We start from the raw sequence: 7,904 nt of genomic DNA, 5'->3' as shown, positions 1-7,904 counted from the left end.
GGAGCGCTCGTGTGAAAGATCCGACTGTTAATTTGCTCCATATTAAAGCCATCTGCTGGCGTGCGCTTCCTCCTCGGGACATCCCTCTAACGTGTCTCTCGCTCGCCGGGCGTTGTAGCTACAATTACCTTAGACTGACACATGAAGAGGCGAGGACAAGGTCTAACAGATCAGAGAGTGGGAGATGAGGGGGGTGCTTATGTCTGCTCAGCCATGCATGTGGAGAACTCCACACACATGAAAATCCATTTACATGTGCCATCTGGAAAACCTGACCCACGTTAACAAGTTCAGTCAGCCTTCATTATCCCTTTCTAAAATCTCTTTGACTTGCTCCAAATGTCCTTTAATATAGATGAATAAAGATTGTGCTGAGTTATGCGTTCAGGCTACACTTTGGGTGCGTTACCAGACTTTGATGGATAGTTACCAGGCTTATGGCGGCGATGGTGATTGGTTGTTTCTGGTGGGAAGCAGAAAAGCTGATCATGTCGTTGTTGAACAGGGAATTGATCAGGAGGCCCGTATAGGCGGATCCGGCTGCAGGTTTAATGAATAATTTACATGTGGATGATGAGTCAGCACTCGTCGCCGCGTTTGGCCTTTTGGAAATAACTGCGCCGTAACATCTAGTGGGGGGAGCTTTTGTTTGACGGATGAACTGAGAACGGACCACGGAAAGTAGGGGGGAGGTTTGCTGATTTCCATACTGCGTGCGAGAGTTTTAACGGCAGGTGTGTTTTCCTGCTTTCATAGAAACTTCTGCATTGTTTATTTTCCAAACGTCAGGAGATGAAGCGAAAAAGTTTCTAACACAAAGCAGCTTTATGTGCTAAAAATAATCGGTTTACGCCACGACAAGTTCGCGAGAGCCTGTCCTGTTTCAAATGCTCACAGCAGAAAATTAATATCATCCCACCAAAGAGCAACGTCACTATTATGTGTCATGAAATAAATAAATATTTTTCATAGAGCCGTAAAAACATTTAGATTTTTTTTTCCAATTGCGGATGCAGTTCCTTGCAAAAGTATTAATACCATCTGAACCTTTTCACATTGTTTTTAGGTGACAAGAAAAGTAAAAAAATCTCCCAGCATTCCAAGGCGACAACCTCTGATTTCTTTTAAATACATTTTCCAAAAAGAAAAAAAAAAGATGTTTAGGAACATGGATCCTACTTTACTCAACCGCCAACAAGAGAAAGAGAGAGACATCCTGTTCAGATCCTACAGCTTTGAAAGCATCACTGCTAAGTAAAAGGAGAGACCAAATTCACACGTCTTTGACGAAATTAAAACGTGAACAACTTTAGTTCAGAAACGACTCATAGTCTGAACCCTTTGTGTTGGTCTGTCATTAACAAAATGTCAATAAACTACATGATAGTGTGTGATTCTACAATCACTTTTCCACGCAGAGGGGAATGTCGGCAGGAAGTGACTCCTCTTTTGTGCTCTGTGAATGATATAGTTTTGCACAGCCTGTTCCCGTCCAGCAGCAGAGTGATCTGATTTAATGCTGAGGGGGCTGTTAGCCCCTCCTCGTCAGCTCTGGCCTCCATGCTACAAGCCGGAGCCTCTAATGGATATGTAGGGAAATCAGGGTAATGTAATGCAGAGATGAACAGCGGCGGGGGAGGAGGGTGAAGGGGAGGTGAAGGGCCATTTCCCGTTTTTGTGAGAGTGCAGAGGTTGACGTGCCGGACCGCAGGCCTGGAATCTGGGCGGAAACTTCTGACCCCACAGAAAGCGGAAGCAGTGATGTAATTGTTACAGCAAGATGAGATAAAAGCTGCTGCTGAACATGAACTTGATGTTTCATTTGGTTAATTACAGCTGGTGACACAAAATAGTTACAGATATAAGTTTTAAAGTGGTAAATTAAAGTAGCTGTAGAGCAGGTGCCTCGTATATGAACTGCAAACATCAGTGTGATTAAGTTGCATAAATGATTTTACATGATTTGAACTCAGATTCACAATATAAACGTTTCTTCCCGCCCTCATTTTGCACCACCAGCTAAAATGAAGATACCTGCTAGGTCAAAGATGCGATTTAAAGTTACTCAGTAATATGCAAATAAATACATTTGCAGCAATCGAATTAGTTGCACCTCCGCCGTACTCTGCCATCAGTTGGTTTATGAGAATTTATCATTTTTAAAATGACTCACCTCCATAATAAATGCTAGTTTGAAAGGATTTGAACTGGTGAAGGGTTGGATTGATCTGAATTGTTCATGGTTGGTGTTGTTTGTTGTTCTGTTTCACTTATCTAATGTTTCCTGCAGACATAATCACACCAGCCTGGTAACATTAACTTTATCTGCTACATTGTTTGATTTTCTGATTGGACTTTGGCTTATAAACCCATAAAGAATAATAGGTGCCTTGTTTCAAGGTAATTTTTTTTAAATGCTTGAACAGATGTACTTTGATTTCAGCAATAATAAAATCCAATAAAAAGAATAATACTAATAAGCTCCAGCTGTGATTATCCTGTGGATTAATATTTATCTCCATCTTGTCAGCTAATATTAAGGGAGAAGACTTCCCCCCTTGTGCCATATTTGTTCTTTGACCTCATATTTCAGTTTTATAGTATTTGCTTGCTCCAGGAGTGCTCACATCTGTTTTATGAGAGTTGATTGTTGCGGCAGTACAGTTTAGGGTTTTTTTTTTTTTTTTCTTTTGCCCCTCCTTTTCCAGAGTGTTGCATAAGATTATTGGTTAGCTGCTGCATGTTTCAGCGCTGCAGGCGGACCTTTCTAATGCTCCCGCTGCCTGGGCGCGGAGGAAGTCGGGAAGGAGCGCTGTTTATTTATAGGACAGGGAGGTCTTTCCCTTCTCTGCGCAACTCTCAGTCAACCACAAAGCCAGCAGAAGCGTCCAGAATGATTTCATGTCTGCGCCTGTGACTCATTTTTTACAGATTTATATAGCAGAGTTTTGCCTGTAAAAAAGCTTGCCTGGCGTTCTTGCTGTGGGAAATCCCTGACGTTGTTAGCACCGCAAGGAATGCTATTTGTGTTTTCTGATTCTGTTACCAGCTGCTTCCACTGGATTTAGGTGGTTATTCTGTGTATAATATTGACCTCAGTCCTATTGTTTTAACTTTTGATGCTTTTTATACTTAAGAGAATCTCTGTTATTGAGATTTATTTTGCTTGATTTTGAAGTCAAGAAGTTCACGGCTCTACTTGTGTGCATTCGACCTTTAAATATGAAAGTTCCTGAACTGTTTTCTTGCTTAAAGGGAATTAGCGTAACACAGTAAACCCCTCACCTGTTGATGCACACTGCTGGTCAGTTGGCTGAAATAAAACTTCTAAGACAAATTCAGCAGTTTTTTTTAACCCCCTTGCATCACATAGGAATGTTTCCAAATTGTATATATAAAAGTATGCACAGATTATGATGTAATGAAATGAAACCAATGTAAATCATTTTCAAAAAAATTTAAACACTAACAGATTAATTGTTTTGTACCACAAAAACTCTCCTAATATCCTGTAAACTGTCTTAATATCCTTTTGCAGTTGTGTTTCACATATTTGTGTGTAAATATATGAACATTGCTCAAGGTTGTCCCACTGTGAGAATCTCATACTGTCCCATTAATATTTAAATGAATGATGTTAGTCTCATATGCAGCAACATTTTCTGTGACTTTACTGTCTTTAACCATTACTGCAGGTCTTTGTCCTCTGGTCCTCTGAACTAAATCAGGTGGAAACAGTTTGACCCACATTGCCCTGCATGAAAATTTACTGAGCCCTAGTGCTTTGCTTTACTGCCCCACTTAATTGCATATACACACACATACACTGTTTAATGCACATGCACTGACGCACTGGTCCAGATGCTCTGTTTGCTGTAACTGCTGGAGGGCTGTAACTGATGTTATTTACATTGCAGTTATCATAAGAAAATGGCACTGATAGAAGGATGGATTATTGCAGATTTTACAGGGATTAATCAAAAAGCCACAGAGCGAGTTGAAAGCTAAGGAACGTCTCTCTCCTTTTTTTTTTTTTTCCAATGCTTTGCTTTTGTGTGTTCTTCCTGGGCAGGGCCTCTGCAGCTGAGTCACGCCTCGGTTCTCTGGCCCTCCTCCAGCAGATTAAGAAGCTCCTTTATCACAAATCTCCACTGCTCCTCTGAGACCCCGTCATCCTTATATCTGCTGCCTCAGACGGCTTCTTGCGGTGCACGCGTCTTAAAGCGCCAAACAGCCTGGCAGCTGTAAATGCGTGAGGTTATCACTCCAAGTCTTATCTGGTCATTTGCATTATGTGTGTAGAAGGGGTGCGTTGTGTCGGAGGAACTGATTGCTGGTAGTGAGACATTAGTTTGGTTGTTCTGCATGAATAGGTCCAGGGTAAAAGGGATGAAGAGGAAGAGGAGGAAGACAAACCGTTGTCATGGATCAAAGATTGTCAGTGTGATGATGAGGAAGAGGTGAAAGGAAATGTGCACATGAAAATTCCCAGAGCAGCCTTTGCCTTGCCTGAGGCTTAAGGCAATTTGTGTATAACTGTTTGCATGTGTGTGATGAATACAGTTTCACAAAACTGTTCTTCTGTACTTTGCTATAAATAAATTATTTTAAAAGCACACTAGTTTACTGTGCTTATGAAAACATCTTCATGTTTTGTTTTGCTATGGTAAATATGTTTTATTTTTTTTGTAGAATACTGAGTGAAAATTGATGTGTGACGTTGATCCTCCACCCTGTCGAGATCTTCACTGATCCTAGTGAATTCAGCCTCAGGCTCAGATCTGTTACATTGATCAGAGCTGAACAGAGACGTCACTTTTACCAAAAAGGTTAACGACACTCTGAAGGAATCAAGACTCTCTGGTCTTGATTCTTTGGTATTACGTATCAGAATAATTTGTATAAAGTGACTTACCCAACTCCGAGAATAGTCTGGAAATGATTGCACTGGTCAATGTCATCATTGCTAGCATAATTTAATTTCCTAAGCTAGCTAGCTCTTGTGTGTGGATCTATTCCAAGAATATCTGAAATCCACCAATCATCGAGACGCCTTCTAAAAACACTTACTTTATAACTGCCTATTTTAATAGTTTGAACACCAACTGTACCTTTAATATGCAGTAGAAATCATCTTAGCACTACTCCAGATTCTAACATCCACAGACTTCCCCGTATCTCTTCTCTTGGAGTACAGCCAATCAGCACAAAGAGAAATGGACGGGCGGCTTTGCAAACACCAGCCAATAGCCTGTCAAGTAGCATCATGCCCAGGTGCCTCAGCTTTTCTATCAAATATTTCAAATGTGGTCTGAGAAAAAAAAATCTGCAAAAAGGTGAGTTTTTCACCTAAAACCTGGAGTTCCTTTAGTTAGAAAGGAAACTTTTCAAGCTGCATCAAAAGTCTTTAATTGTTGACACATTAAAATTTATTACACCATTAACCTCAAACCTTTCAATGGCCAACATGTGTGTACTTTAACATGTATCGTTAACAACTGCTAAGTCAAGCAGAGACTGAAAGGGATTTGCAACAGTAACTTTGTGCGAGAGAACTTGGTAAACTCCAGAAACAACAGTTTAAAATGATAAATGCATGTGAATCACGCTCTGTAAGAAAACACCGGCAGGTCTCCTTCCAACCCTTCTCAACCTTAGCTGTCATGTGCATACACATTCCCGTCTTACAGACACTGTTGGGACTGCCTTGCTGTCATTTTCACAAGAAGCTCTAAGGAGCCCTTGTTAGCAGAGTCTGAGTTCCTTGTCAAAGGAGCGAACATCACGTCGCTCCTTCATGTTACCTTCCCCTTGAAGTGATGCATTTCACAGCAGCGGAGGGTGAGGTGTGGTGCTGATCTTGCCTGAGGCGCTGAATTATTTTTCTTGTGATTGCTATTTTCAAATTCCTGCCCTCTCAATTCCCTTGCAACAAAAGGAGAAGTGGCTTTTGTGTTTGACCAGAACGGTCCATAACGATGCATGAAGGTCCTCTTTGTATTTCTTGTAAACGTTTGGAGGTTTGGGTCAACACTCTATTCACTTTAACTATACGAACCCAAGACATTTTCTTTGTTGAACACTTGGAAAATATCTTTGAACGGAAAGCTGTTGGTCACGGCGCTGCTGTGTATTTTCGCCGAGATGTTTCAGAATACCCACCTTTGCTTTTAGTTTGCTCTGACTATTTAAAAGCAAGAGACTATATCCCCGTTCACATAAATCCCTCATCTCCAGATCTGTTCACATATTTCAGCCACAAGTAATACCACTCCATAAATGTACTACTCATCGACCGCAATCACCTTGTGAATATGGTTTCCTGCTTCCCAGGAGGGAGACGTTGCAAAGCAGCTGTGGATGTGTGCAGTGATGAATCTTTGGATACGAAGGAATCTGTGGCATTAGAGTTTATTTGTTCTGTAATTTGTCATTTTTATCTTTTTTTTAATATACTTTAAAAAAGGTATGTAGGATTTAAGAGATAAAAATGTGTTCATATTTTTAATATTTTATGTTTATTGCTTGGCCAAGTCCTTTAATGGTTCCTTATTGATTCACAATACAGTATATATTTATATGGTTTGTAAATGTTGCCACTAAAAGATGATCAATATTCCCCATTTAGAAAAGAATCAACTGGATGCCGGTTGGTTTTCTTTTTTGCATCTTTTCGTTTCTTTTTCAGGAACTTTTTATTGGATCAATCTTAAAAACGTATCTATGTGAAATTAACACATTGTTTTTATCTGATATCTGTTAAAATTTAGCATAAATTCTCACTTTTCTCTAGATCTTCAATAGATTCTCACTCAGAATCTATTGCTGCTTCCATACTTACAAGCTGCTCTGTCATCAGATAAAAACAAGTAACATTTTTATTGTTCTGCCACAATTGATGGCTCTACTTAGTCCTACTTAGATTTTATCTGTCTATAAAGCAGCTGCTCTAAGAGTCTTCTGTCTGGAAAACACCCGTCTCTTCTGAGTTACAGCATCTTTAAATAATCCCTGGTTGAGAATTTATGAGAAGTTTTTTTTTTTTTTTTTTTTTAATCATTTTGGGTCTAGACTTTTAACTTGCTTAGGAATGTCCGGCGTGTTTTATGTACTTTTCTGTGACGAGCATAGAAACGTTTTTGAATATTTATTTAAATCATCTCTGCTTGAATAAGTTTTACAAATGCAAGCAATCTGCAGAAAATGTCAAATTCGTCTTTCACGATGCACACACATTAAATAAAATGTAAACCCCATGCTGTAGATATCAGGGTTGTGATCTCTGGAACTGTCTGGAATTTGGTCTCTTCCACGGCTGCACAAGTTAAGAAAAAGAAAACAGAGTATGATTATTTATCTGTTTACTTAAATTTCTTTATGTTTACGGGTTGTAAAAGTCTATCCATCCATCCATCCATCAGTCAAACATGATGAATAAAAGGATCAACTTCAGTCTTGAATGGCATGTACAGTATTTCTACACGTTTCTATTATTTTCACTCCCAACATGGGGCTGCAGCGGTCCGAGCCGGTGAGAGACGCACAGAAAGAAGGAAGTCACGGCAGTGCACACAGCAATTTAAATTTTAATTGCCTAGATTTATCTTCCCCATACAGTGTGACGGGGTGATAACTAAGGCTGATAGCACAGAGAGCCTGTTTGTTAAAGCCTGGCAACACATCCAGATATCTGGGCAGGAGTCACAACAAGAGCCGAATGGATTTAGTGCAGCATTTCTGTGGCCTTCGACAAACACTCATATACACTGTACAACGCGCACGGCTCAGCCGAGGCTTAAGTGCTGGTTCGCTCCCAAAGCTGAGCAAATTGCTCGATCTCAGCCTGTCTGCGGCACTTCATCACCTGTACTCAGGAACACAGTAGATTGCTTTAACAGTCAGCT

This window comes from Poecilia latipinna, unplaced genomic scaffold, assembly GCF_001443285.1.
Source record: "Poecilia latipinna isolate Pla-1442-1.1 unplaced genomic scaffold, P_latipinna-1.0 Scaffold3696, whole genome shotgun sequence".
Classification (NCBI taxonomy): Eukaryota; Metazoa; Chordata; class Actinopteri; order Cyprinodontiformes; family Poeciliidae; genus Poecilia; species Poecilia latipinna.
Note: the sequence above shows the minus strand (reverse complement) of the source record.